Source organism: Barbus barbus (genome assembly GCF_936440315.1).
Source record: "Barbus barbus genome assembly, chromosome: 5".
Classification (NCBI taxonomy): Eukaryota; Metazoa; Chordata; class Actinopteri; order Cypriniformes; family Cyprinidae; genus Barbus; species Barbus barbus.
The window spans coordinates 22,027,296-22,039,615 of NC_136733.1; positions in this window are offsets into that span (position 1 = coordinate 22,027,296).

Here is a 12,320-nt window from a genome sequence, read left to right on the forward strand (position 1 = left end):
TTATAGAGGCGCCAAAAGAGAACTGACTGTATAATTCGTAGATTGCAAATATCATTGCGTGTAGCCTAAAGGCCTGTGCATTCATGGCACGAGGTAAAAGATGTAATATGAGGCTCTGTTCAGTGCCTGCGTGCGCGCACTCGCACGTGAGGTTATGGTGAGTTTAAATAGTACCAATGTCACTTTTCTCTTTTTTTTCTTCTTCACAAGCTATTACGTATCAGTGTGTAAGTTTTCCCCGAGCTGATGATGTCCTCTCAGTGTCAGATGGCCATTGCGTTCCGTCAGTCAAAACGTGTTGGGCAGAAGCGCTCGGAGCAAATTAATTACCTCAATCCGTAACCTGGTCTGGGAACTTGGGGCTAGTCCACGCCAATAGAGGAACAGTGCCTCCTCAGTTCAAGTCCAACAAAAGACCTGGCGAACTTGTTTGAATTTCAGAGCACGTTCTTTCTTTCACAGAGAGTACTGCCCCCTCCCGAATACCCTTCATGAAAAAAGAAAAGGAAAGAAGGGGGGGCATGCCGACCTTCTCTGCTCAACAGTGCACTTTTCTATTTGGTGCTGCAGACAAATAGGTTATGGGAAACTTTTCAACCCCTCCTCTCTCTCTCCCCCTCTCGTTGGCTCTCGCTTATACGGTAGCTGTCGTTCTCGTGCGCTTGGACTGTGCTCTTGTGAGAATCAGAGCCGCTGAGGCACGCGTAATGAACTGCGTATTAGCGGCAAATTCGAACCGAAAGCTGCCCGTGCACGCCGGCTTCATACCTACAGCAGGAGTTGCATCCGGTCACGTCGACTTCGGCATAATTATAAAAAAACCTTTTCTCAAGTGAGTACATCTGGAAACACTTTTCTTTTTTCTTTTGTGGCCATTAAGAATAATACAGTGCCATAAGTTGCATAACAGATTTTGACGGAAGAAATTTCACAATTGTACATTGGAATTTATTTTCGAGATATTAAAACCACATTGTAGAACAATATCATATGTTAACATACTGTGAACTGATCTAACACAAAGCACTTGTCTCAAGGCCAAAGTCTCATGCAGTGATAATACAAGGTGACAAAGTCTGACAACTTGTCATTATGCGCAAGGGAATTTAATTTAGAATTTTGGAACAGAAGTATTCATGTTGTGCTGCTTTGACAGTGATTTTGATTGCAGGTCATGCGTCAATCACACCTTTTACCTTCTATCACACAAATTTCTATGAGATGTTATGTGAGCTGTCATTGATACTAATTTAATAACTGTTATGTTGACCAAACCTCTTTATGATTATAGACAGAAGAAACACTATTTTTGGTAGTGTTGTTTCAGGAAAGAAAATCAACTTTCACGTGTTAATAATGTAGTTTTTCTTTCTTTATACATAATATTGTGATAATGCTTAGACTAGCTACATGTGAGCATGCGAGTCAAATGCCTTATTCACTCTTATCGATTTTAGCAGTGCTCTGTTTGTGTTATTTGTATTTGGCTGTGCTCTAGAAGGCCTGAAAGAGGGAGAAGTTGTCCAACTTAAAGCTTTTATTTGTCTTAATATATATGAACTGTTGCTGACATTATTCATCAAAACCAATTCAGTCAGAAAGCAATCATATCAGATTAATGACAGCTGTCTTTTGACCTGGATGTGGCCAAAGAGCTGTAAGGCAAGAGTTCCATTATTTGTGTACTGTACAGGCCTACAGAACACCTTGTGTACTGACATCTGTTTGTGTCAGTTAATGACACAGATTGGAAATGAATTGAAGACACATTGTATAATATAAGTGATATAAATAATTTTATTGAGAATGTTTTTCAACTTTACGATCACAGGCATACACACAGACAGAGAGGGAGGGAGAGTTGTGCTGTGAGTCCCTCATTCTGAAACCCACACAGATGCTGGAAAGTAGGCATCACGTTTTGATTGATAGGTTTGTTATCCACTTACTGTACTCAATTACAGTTCTCACGGAACAGAAAGTAGGCATGAGTATGTAATCAATTTAAAAATAAGATTCTGATATTAGTGGTCAGAATATGAGGACATCCACATATACAAGCAATGGAAACCACCTTACTCTGTCTAGAGAGCAGCTGCTTATATACATACCTTTGGGAATGATCGCAATATTCCTCTTGTAGCCGGCGAACATTTTCATGTATTCGGTCGCACTAAAATCAAAAATCCCCATTAGCGAGGGTGAATGGCGTTTACTCTCAAATATTTCCATCAAGCATGCTTGTCGTTGAAAATGCGTTATGCGTACAGCAAAAGTGCGTAAGGATCGCCGCTTCAACCTGCACGAGGGATGCAAGCGATTTTTAATGACATCATCATCACCACCATCATCATCGCCTTGCACTCCCGTGGTCCGAGACCTTTGACCTTCTCTGGCTGGTCCATATTTTGGTACTGGAAGCCCGTCCCCCGCTTACCCCCTCCGCCCCCCACTCCTCGAGATGTGGCCCTGTTCCCTCTCTCAGACCGCTGGCAGCAGCAACACTATCCTCCTCTCGTCTCTCTCATAGCAGCTCTCAGGGATCTGTGGCATTACCGATCTCCTCCGTGCACGGACAACCTGCCACCACTCCGCCAAAAATAAGAGAGCGCTCTCTCCATTCAGTGCCGAGACAAACGCGATGTTATTTCTGTGTGCACTTTTTTCCTCCGGAATCGGATTTTTCCTTTGTATAATCTCGCTGCTGGTTCCGTGGGATATCTATCGCTGCTGCCACGATTTAATAGAGCCAAAGGAGCCTTTTGTGATATTGGGAGGTAATTTGCAATGCAAATGATGGCCTGTGCGAGGATGACTGCTGCTTATTCGACAGGCTCCCTCACTCCAACTCTTATATTGTTTTAACGTTAACTGCTCCGATGTCAAATGGATTATTGCTTCCGTTTTGGTTCTCATTACCCTGTGAAGAAACTGTCATTTATTTTTATTGCGAGCATACCTACTTTTAAGAACTACAAATGACAATTGTGAAGTCCCGTGCCTATTTTTATTGTTTTAACAACTTCTTCACTTGGATTTATTCTTACACACAAGACACGGATCATCCGGGGATTACTGTTGTGGAATTGGAAGCGAGTTGTTATCTTTGGTTATCTAGCTGTATGAGTATGTTGCACTTCATAAAGCTAGATAACCGAAAGTAAAAACTGCCTCCTGGCTCATCGAAAACTCTGGATGCCTAATGACACGAAGATACATTTACATTTACAAAAATGTTTTATGACAGTACCTTTGGAGAGCTGTTAGCTAGACACATTGTCAAACAAGAATTTGGGTTTTATTTATTTTAGGTTTCATTTGGTGTTATGTTGCTGTGAAAAGTAGGCTATACATTTTCTACTTAACGCTTGCGCGCAAAAAAAAATGTAAACGTTAACGCAGGCAAACAAAAAAAGTCAGCTTTGTTATTCCCTGAGGAAATATTATTGTACGCAGGGTAATAAATTAATAGACTCGCAGAGATTAAATTAATAATACTGGAGTTTGTATGATCTCACCAATTTACTGAAAACTGACACGTGAAGAGAGAGGAAGCCACGTGCTCACTATTTATTTCAGCTCGGTCGCCTTTGGTCAGGAAACGGCGCTGGCATCCCAAACAGAAATAATTAGGACATATAGAGAGAGCTGACAAAAATGAAAAGGGGTGGGCACATGGGGAGTGAGGGGGTCGGTCCCCCTTAATTGATTCCGTTAAACGGAGCGCAGTAGAAGTGAACGACTGGACGCTCCCATTCCCACGCTCGAGGGCAAGTGGCAATGCCACGGCCCTATCCAGAATATGACAGACAGCGCAGGGGGGTTGGGGGCGACATGGGTCATGAAAAGATGTCAAGTGCACCCGACTCATCTGCATCCCTTTAGAAAGTGGCGACCGTTCCCAGCCTCAGCAGACGCGGGCCCCAAAGCAGGAACAGTAGCCTAACGGCTGAGAATATATGCAGCCATGATAGCTATATATGCTGATGCTGAGGTGAATTGTTTGTAAGTGTGGGAATAAGGCGTGTGTGTGTGTAAAAGAAGTGGCCTATTGAGCTTGAAGTTTTGAAGCATATCTTTGCTACAGCTCTGCCTTAGACCGCGTTGAAACATGACATCACCACTATTGTACTCAAAGCGCTTGCATTTGAACTTGACAAGTGTGAGATTTTTTTTCTTCTGGCTTAACGCTCTCTCATTATACCGTATTTATTCTTTGCAGTAGACTTTTAATAAGTCTGCTCTATTATGAATTTATTCAAAGTATTTTTGAAATAAGTAAAATATTTGTAGAGGCCTAAAAGGCAAGTTGAAGATTAAAATAGACATTTTTTATAGGCTTAGTAAACCTTAACACATATTCTGTCTTAGACCATTTACCCTTCAGTAATAACATCAAGGAACTAAACACTTGCACAGTGCAATTGTAATTTTATTCAAAATGTTAGTCTAAGAAATATATTTTTAAACAAATTATTTTCATATCTAGCCAACAGAGTTTATAAAATACATAAATGCATTACAGTATGTTGCTATTATTAGGCCTATTTGTAGTTTTATTTATTTATTTATTTTAAAAATTATGATATATTGAAAAAAAAATATATATATAGCTTTGTTTAAATGCCTAAACTAAGGTACTTTTAATCTCAGGCTCTTTTCTGTGAATGCCTGTAATAGTAGGGCCTTATGTGTTGTCAATAGGAAAAAAAGAAGGAACGTGATATTGTCAGGCTATTACCAGAATCCACTGTGAAAAGACACTGAGACCTTGCCTTTTGAGTTCAAGACAACAATGGTGTGTTAAAAACAAAAACCTGCTTTTTACTTACGTCATGCTAAATTAATTTGACATTTTCTCCTTTTTTTTTTTGCATCACAGAAAACCGTACACCTTGTTTTTAGCACTCCAGTCAAACCCTTAATAATTCCTCTTATGATAATGTTACATGTCCTCTCGTTTTACATATCCGGCGCTTGCTTTGTATGCACCAGGACTTGACAGTCAATCTATTCAAACTGTCCGCATTGCAATTTAATGTGCACTGTAGAAAGGTTGAATGTAGTGTTGAATGTTTGCAAATCATTTTCGAGATCACTTCTTTCATTACTGCAAAACCACATGCTTTGAGTGATAGAAATGGGTCATGCTTTTTCAAGAATATCAGTGATACTGGCAGCGCTGCATGCTAAAAGCCAGTGCTTTTACTTGTAACATATAAAAACATAATTAATATTTTATGTATTATTATTTTTTGTGTTTGAGGATTTACACCTTCTAAGTGATATCTTAATTTTAAAATATAATCTCTGTTTTGAAGGTTTTATAGAAATCAGCACGGATGTGTAAGTGTACTCGCTCTGAGCTTCAACTAAATATTCACCATGTTTACATGATTTAGGACCTTGGTTGAGGTGAACTCCAAGGTTCCTTTTGAATATTAATTTTTATGTAGTAGGCTGGTTGCCTGCAGCTCTATGAATGAGCTGTTTGCTATTGTGTGTGTGTGAGTCTATGTGTGTGTGTGTGTGTGTGTGTGTCTTAGACAGTTCAGGCATATTGCTGTCTTGTAATTGGCTGAATACTATAACCATGGCGACCATGGCAGCTTATCAGTATTCATTGGGCAGGCAATCTTCATATTTTTGGCTACTCCAATCCTCCACCTGTTCTCAGTCACAATCCCTTCATAGTGCTTCTGCACAGTTGTCTTTAATGCTGTGCTCATTTCATTCAGTTGTTAGCATTTGGGCAACTGACATTGTCATTTCTGTTTATTTCCTTGAATATATTTTGTTTACCTCTAATTTTAAATATATTTAATCAATGGATGCTTGGCCTGTTTAATTTTTAAATTGTGTCCTCAGATCCATGCTTAGTCAATTGTTAAGGCTATGCTTTCTTCACTTTGATGAAAATGCATTTGGAGAGAAAATAATTGTAGATGCAAATATAAATAGCATCTTTAACTAGCCATATTCAAAGACGGTGGGAAACGAGAAGAAATCAGATTTTTTTTTTATTTTATTTTTTTTATTTTTTTACAATTGTGTAAGGTTACAAAGTGGTTACATTGCTGAATTCAAAAGGGCACAAGTCTTCTGTACATGTTAGATTTGTTTAACCAGATTTCATGTATTTGTATTTCTCATTTTATGATGAGAACGTTTACAGTTAATAATAATAGTTATAATAATAATAATAATGCATTTTATTTTCAATGTACTTTTCTGAAACTCAAAGTGCTACAACACCATAAAATAACAATACACTAATAACAAAGTAGACTCAATTACAATAAACAGCTTTTAAAAAAGGAGTCTATAAAGACTTCTGAAAACAGTCCAGTGTTGTAGAGTGTCTAATCACTGAAGATAGAGCATTCCACAGATGTGGAGCAGAATCAGAAAAAGGTTAAGCTTGTAGTCCCTGGGTGCAGATCAGAGAAGTTGCATCATTTTAAGACAACATTTAGATTTACTTTCAGGTTTTATGTCCCACAAATACAATTATTGTTTGGTACATAAAGTGGCATTTAGTTAATCACTTGCAGCATATTGATACTTTTTACAGTGTTGTGGTTAGATAAGTGCAGTATTTATTTTTTTCTCTTTCTCATCTATATCCCACTGATTTCATAAGAACCAATTCTAGATTCAGTAGGCTTACATACATGTGTAAGTTTACTTCCTACAATCTAACTGAATAAAGTGCCATAAAATGTCCTGTGATGTTAAAAAAGCAGATACATGTTGGCACAGAGCATCCTGTAGACCCGCCCCTTCTCGACCAGGTCACATGTACAGTGTTGTTCCCACTGGTTGGAGTCGCTGTGGCAACAAAGGGTGATCTCACATGTGTATGATGGCAGTGTGCAAAAGCAGGACAGGTTCCATATATGTGTGTGTTTGTGTGTGTTAGTAAGTGGAAGATTCTCTATACATGTATGTACTTGTGTGGGTGTGGATCTGTGAGGGTATTAAGAAGCCACTTAAATGTATGTTTGCATTCTGATTTGTCATGTTGTGTGTGTAATTGTGTATATCAGTGTTTCAGCAACAATCTGGTATCTCATGCTCAAATCTTGATTTATCAGAGTCAATGCATAGCTCATTGACATCTCAAAGAAGCAGGCAGGTCTAGTGCCAAAATGTTCAAATAGAACAACCCTGCAGCATGATTCATGGAGGAAATTAACCTCCGTGTCAAGATTTAGAAGCAGTACAGTGATTGGAAAAAAGTCTAAATATGTTCTGATATATAACCCTTAGTGACATGAGTAAATTCTCACAAATTACCATGGTTAAAATGTCACTGTTCAATCTTGCATTTTTATTTCAATCTTGACCTTAACACTTCAAATTCAGTTCAGTAAGTTTTTTGAAATGCCTGAATTATTGATTTGATTAATTGTGTAATGCTACGTTTGATTTAGTTAAACATCTGTCATTGTGTATTATACAGTATAGTATATCTTGTCGCAATGTATATAATTGGTAATATTACATTGCACGATAATGACAGTTATAAAATGGTGCTAGATTGAATAATATTATTTTTACTCTAAATCAGAAGCAATCTGTGAAATATCAGCATTGTGACACCGTATGTGTTAGTAGCATTAACCGCAGCGGTGTGACTGAGCATGTCTGTTGTCTGCTGAATTTAGATTATGCAAATTCTCAGAGCTATAAATAAGTTAATAACTGTCTCAAATACCCCTCAAAGCTCAAATCAGTTGAGAGAGCCTAAATGATGCATGTCATGTCAAGCTTGACAGTATTATTTCCAAAAAAATGTAATTTAAAGCTTACATTGTTCATAAATTACAACAAAATAATTTTTACTGTACACTTTAACAATGTTTTAATAATCTGTTTGAAGGAAACTGTTATTGAAAAATTCAGGATCGAATAATGCAGTTCAAATATGGCTAGGCTATACAGTGAGTTTGTTTGCTAAAAAAAACATGATAACCAGTTCAGGTGAAATCAGTGTAATTAGGATTGTGCCACCTCATTTCTTAGAAAAGCTGAGCAAAGATAATTTTTTTGTATCTCTAAAAAACATGGGATACAATCCAAAAGAACCATTTGTCATACATGGCAGTAATGTTGCACAGTGAAGTGCTGTACGTTAGCATACTTACATTTGAATCACTCGATTCCATGCAAATTTAATGCATGCGGACTCATGCATATATGCGGAAGATCTAGACTCTCAGCTTAATATGCTTATTAGTGACGTGGGAATTAAAAATTTATCATGCAGGTGGGGTAGGCGAAGGGTGCCCCACAATCTTCCTAGAATCGCATTGCAGACTCTGGGTAGGGAGGAGGTGGGCTGGGCTCCGTCAGCGCAGTAGCATTTCCTTCCAGGTGCCACCATCTTAAAGAATTTAGCAGTGGTGAGCATGCGAAAAGGATAGACCTAAAATGTCCGCTAGCACGAGCTTGATTACAAGCCCACCTCGCATGTTCCAATAAGGCGCCACCACTTTCGCATAATCATGCTTGCTAATTATGAAATTAGCTGGTGTGGCTGGCAACGTGCATGTCAAGAAACCCATTTGCATGCATAAACCCGCCCCGATATTGTCAGCTAAATATGCGAATTGCTTGTGGCAAGCCTTGTACTTACCCGGCACAACACATGCGCCATATTCCAACGCAGCATGGAATCCTCTGCATTTCAGTCACTTTGTATTCATCTTTAGCCGTGTGCGATTAGAAAATTCTAGATGAATATTTATTTGCTCTACGTGGAATTGTGGCCCTTGGCTAAGGCTAAAAAGAAGGCCAGATTCTTGTACGTTTAATGCGTTTTGACATGTTTCAATATGATTGTGTTGAATTTGATTACATTTAATAATCATCACGATTATCGTAAAAAGGTCACAATTTATTTAAAATGATGTCCCTTTGACAGAGATCACGAAATTAACATTAAAATACCCTTTAGGCGAATTTAATAAACATTTAAATGGAAATGCTGTCGTAACATTTGCGCAGCAGTGTTGTGCCTGGTTGCTCGCTGTCTTTAGAAGGAGTCACTCAGAGGAATTGCTATTCCTCACTCAGGCTCCCCTCCACTCCACTGTCTTAATTATTTCAAAGGTGGCTGTCTGGAATGGAAGTCGCTGTATGACATTTCCATTTGCATTACCTTTCATCTCCGCGCGTCCTCTTGGCACTGCCGAGGCAGGAGTGCTAGAAATGATTCTTAATGCTTACCTCCTTGTATATCTCCCCCATACAGACGCACAAAAACACATAGAAGCCTCGCATGATGGCGCATGCGCATTACTCTTGCAAATTTATACTAAAACTCATATACAGGTTTACTCGGAGAACACAGAGCTTCTCATTTATGGTGATCAACCATCCACCAGGGTAGGATAAATTCTAATAATAGTAGGCCAAGCAGAGCGCTAATTTTACACACATTCTCATGTTGAAATGTGCTACATGCATCCATCAGCAGGACTGACATCGGCTGTCATAGAGTGATGGGCTTCCTTTGAATTGAGTGTGGAGGAAAGCATCAAAAAGACATGATATTATAGTGCAGAGTGGCAGTGAGGCATTCTCATGGAGAACGGACAGTTACATGAATCACACCACCATGGTCCTGTGTTATCCTGGTTCGGACAGAGTTGCTGAATGACTTTCTACAGATGGTGACTAGCAGGGATAGTATAATGAGGTGGCATCAGTGGAGATCCATTTTATGTGTGTGCATTTGTTGCTGTCAGTTAGGTATTTGTGCATGTGTATATATTATACTCCCGCACACACGTTTGTCGCAAGTATCGCGCGCACCTTGATCTGCACAGATTGTTCAGAGACGAAAGGTCTGTGCAAATGTCCTCTTGAGCCTGTCGTGTAGACTGCCATCACCCGGTATCTGAGAAGTGTTAATTAGCGTGAAAGTGGGCAACAGAGGTGTCAGCAAAACTCCCTCCTTCTTGCACCCACCCACACACACACTTATACCTGATGTGTGCAACCTACCTCCACCTCAACCCCCCTCTGCAACCAGACCGCCGTTATGAGAGCCGACCGAATGCAATTAAATTCCTGCATGTTTTAGACTCAGCCTGTCAGTGGTTAATAGGAGGAAACGAGAGTATCTCCTGCACTAAACGTGTTGACAAAAGGAGATAAGAAAGCGTAATGGTTAGTGGCGTAGATGAAAAGGACAACAATATAGACAATAGGCAACAATCATTCACAATAGTCACAGTCGTTTTGTGCCACATGGCTACACAAAGCTTTATCCACAGCTGGACTGATGTTTTTTGGTTCAACTGAAATTGAAAAGACCCTGTTTCCACCTGGTATTAAGATGCGCTTTCAGTGATCCGATCACAAGTGATCAGCCAAGACGCATACTGTTTCCACCTGGTATTAAAATGCATTTAAAATGTGTCTCCTGTGACTATTTCTTTGTGGATTTCCTTGAGACATTCTGTATGAATAGTATTGACTAAACAAACAAATTGAAAGGATAAAGAACGCAGCTACAATTTTTGGTCACAATCATGTGTGTTTTTGAACAAAATTGATCGTTCTGGTGCATTTTCTCACAACATGTCCCATTTATTGGATTAGTGGGCGGTCTTTTGTGGCTAACCGAACATATTCAACATCTACATTACAAAAGCAAGTTAAGGTTTGAGTACCTCTGGAAGTGGGCAAAAGTGGATTAAAACAATTTAGACCCTGTTTACAACTCTATCTAGCATCGTCCACTTGTGATGGGATCAATGAAAATTGTCATTGTACAATCACAAAAAAATCCTGAGTTATTCCCCAGAGATGTATTTATAACCAATCACCAGTGTGGTTGTATGTGTGTAAGAAGGTGTGGGCTGTGTTTGTGAACGCTCGTATGCATGATCGTTCCTAAGTGTTTTTGTTTGTAGCTGATCATGATCCATGAGGTATCCAGCTATGTGTGTGTGTGAGGGAGCTCTTGCTTCTCAGCCATCAGATGTGATGCAGACTGTCAGCTGGGGAATCATACCTGGCTCCATGCTAGAGCAGTCGGCCTTCATATATAGTCCAGTAGCCACTGATTGTCAGGACTGAGGTGTTGGCAGAGGGATCCAGTGAGTGCAGACGCTGAGGGTGTGGAGAGAGGGGGTGGGGGATGGGGACGACTCAAACACTGCCAACATCAAGAGCAAAAATGGACCTTGGTTTCACCGTACAGCAGACGATACAAGCACATGGAGACTATTAGCTTTTTAGTGTAGATGCTCAGCTTAATTAATGCTAACTGTGAAGGTTTTTCTGAATGTATGACATCAGACAAAAGATGTGGGATATACAGTAACGTCTTTGCATAGGGTATGCTATTATGCTATCATTTTAAAGCAACATGCATGTTTTGTAAATGGAAACATTCAGTTGTGACATTAATCTGAGGCTCCAATAGGTGAACATTCTCACAGTTGAAATCTTGTATTGCACTGTATTTTGTAAAAGCAATGATTGATGTGCTTTTTGAAAATAAATTTCTATTTTTCATTGGCATTACCTTTTTGTTTCTGCCTTTTTTACATTTGCATTCAGCACAAAAGCTGTCAAGATTGACTCAGAAAACAATACTCTGCTATTAATGTAATTGAACCATGAGATATTGTATTTGATCAAATTATTTTTATTTATTTGTAATGCTATAATAACTTTAAGACTAGTCAGAGCTTATGACATTAGAGTGGTGCAAAAAGTGTTTTATTTTTTGTAATGCTATGAGTGAAAGCTATAAGTCTTATAAGGGCTTATGAAAGTGAGAGGGGATTAAAAAGTCTAAAAAAAAAACCCTCTGCGTTACTTGTAGGTAAAAATATAATGTAATAGAATATTACTAGCCCATGTGAAAGTAAAACTGCATTGCAGGATGCATTGTATAGCAGACTAAGTCAAAAGCTCAAGCCATACGGACACAGAAGCTTAATAAAAGCTGACAGCTGTCACTCTGCCTCTGACATGTGTCAGGAGAGGACTACCTTTATATGGACATGGCCCTACACCACTCTTTGAGAGTTTCCGTAGATAACACAGAATGCACAGGCTTACAAAAAAGGCTGTTTTGAAACCTATATGTTTCAGAGGAGTCTTCCTTATTGTGTTGTAGTATAAGAAAAACAATCTCTTAGGCTATAGGAATTTGCAAAAAATACATACTTCATAATACAATTTGATTAAGCTTACAGCTAATGGTAAAACAAATACACATTTGGCTTGAAAAGCTGCTGCCCTCTGGCAGTATGTGTAGCAGATGGGTATTTTTGCATGTTTAGTTCTTGCTG